General features: G+C 30.8%; 1 pseudogene; it reads right to left on the bottom strand.

The window, feature by feature from the left end:
• Positions 1-1,491: 1,491 nt before the first annotated feature.
• LOC118538793 (U2 spliceosomal RNA) lies at positions 1,492-1,608 on the bottom strand (annotated as a pseudogene).
• Between the last annotated feature and the right edge of the window lie 643 nt (positions 1,609-2,251).

The raw sequence follows: 2,251 nt of genomic DNA, 5'->3' as shown, positions 1-2,251 counted from the left end.
TATATTCAGTTCTCTTCTGGATTAATGTTTCAGAACTCTCAAAAGAAAATTTAGAGGAAAAGATAATCTTCCAAAATTATACACCAGAAGTGAGAGGAAAAAAACATTATTGAAAACAACTAGATAAAGATACCACTCTCAAATGGTTTTAGAGGTAAAACATAAATTTTCTAAGAAAATTCACTGAATAAATTGTCTTATTTTTCAGTCCTGAACAGATATTTTCTTGAATTTTCCCAAATTATATAAATGTTTTCTAAATTTAAACTATTGAAGAGGAAAGAGGTTCCCCTAAATTAAGGTTCGCATGACACAATTCCCCCTAAATGAAGGACTTCATTTTAATGAACATGGTTCTTTCTCTCTAGTGATTTTCTCTTTTCACCAAATTTTCAAAGGTGAATACTTAAATAACTAAGCCAATTATTGGCTATCTTGCTCATATGACACTTTAAAATCCTTGGGAAAAGGTTTATGAATCTTGTCCTTTTTCTAATAACCCTGAGGGTTTTAAAACTGGAAGGATCATCAGCTCTCCTATATTAATAATGAGTATGTTTCAGAAAGGGAAAAAAAGTTGACAGTTATTAAGTACACATGCTATGCCCTTTACTTTATAAAATTTCTCATTGAATTCTTTTAGTGAACCATAAAATTGATAACAGGACAAAGTATCTGAAAAGCTAAGTAACCAGAAAGATACAAAAGTTACTAATTGATTGGCATGGAATTCAAACAAGCTTGTCTGATCCCAAAGACAGTCCTCATTAACACCGCAGTCCCCATAATCTCCAATATTTCTAAGTGTATGTATTCTGTCAAGCAGCATTTTCTGTTCTCTTCCATGGAAATGTTTACCAGAAGTGTACAAACACATCAGAAGGCATTCCAAGATGAGCAGTGTAAATGTTGAAGGCAGACAAAAAAGTAGTCATTAAGAGAAATGAAGACTACACTTAACACCCATCTGCCATTAAGGGAGAAACTAGAAAGCTATAAATAAATCTTTGCAATGGCAAGTAACATGATAAATGAATTACTTAGTAGAGTATTTTAATACTGTAAATGGGAAAAAATTCTTGACTAACTCTTGGAGAAAATAACTCAGGTTACATGTGCACTTTTAAGTTGTCTATTTTAAAACTGTATTTCTGTTCTGGCTTCATTATCAGAATGGTGAATTTGTCCAAAATAGAATGTTTAGAAAATATTTAAAAGTCATCAAAAACAAAATTTAAAAATACTAATCTTTCAATACCCAGGTATAATTACCACTAGTGTTGTGATATATATGCTCCAACTTGGTTATACACACACATACACATGGATAGATATATGAGTATATATTAGGATTACATCATATGCACTGCTTTGATAAGGACAGTCTTCTACCTCATTATTATTTTATCATACAGTATTTAATCAGTCTATAATTTTTCAAGATTTTAAATTTCTGTTTCTGGAAATACTTAAAAGTATTTTTGTGACTTTAATATATACTCTAATTCTTTTTAATATTTGAGACTAGAGGAATTCTCCCCAAACTATTTTTTAAACTGATAAGAACAGATACTACACTTGATCTTAGCCAAAAGGCCGAGAAGCGATCCCCAAACTATTTTTTAAAAGAATTTCGAATCTACAGAAAAATTCTAGGAACAACACATGGAATACCCATATATACTCATATGTTAACAATTGTTATTTTGCCATATCTGCTTGATCTCTCATCTCTCTCTCTCTCTCTGTCTTTCCATACGCACACATGCACATACATACATGTACATTTATATGTGTGTTAACTTGCAGACAATGTGATACCTCACCTCTAAATTCTTCAGAAGAACATTCTCTTACATAAACACACACACACAGAAATAATTTAACATCAATATAATATTAATAGCTCAATTACAGTTCATATTAAAATTCTTCTGCTTGTTCCAAAAATATCCTTTATTGCTTTTCATTTATTTGTCTTGATCCAGGATCCAGTTAAGGATTATGCATTGCATTTAGTTGTCATGGCTCTTCAGTCTTCTTTAATAAATTAAAAGAAAGAAAAAAAGTTCCTCAATCCTCTTTATATTTTGTCCTACTGAGATATTTTATGCATACAGGCCAGTTGTCATGCAGAATTTCTATCAACTTTGGTTTGTGTGAATGTTTCCTTGTGATTAGATTGACTCAACTTTCTTTTTTTTTCTTTCAGGATACACAATAGTGATGTCTTTCTGTTTTCTATGCAACA

This window comes from Halichoerus grypus, chromosome 14 (assembly GCF_964656455.1).
Source record: "Halichoerus grypus chromosome 14, mHalGry1.hap1.1, whole genome shotgun sequence".
In the NCBI taxonomy this organism is placed as follows: domain Eukaryota; kingdom Metazoa; phylum Chordata; class Mammalia; order Carnivora; family Phocidae; genus Halichoerus; species Halichoerus grypus.
The sequence above is the reverse complement of the archived record's forward strand: the minus strand, read 5'-3'. Positions and strand labels throughout refer to the sequence as shown.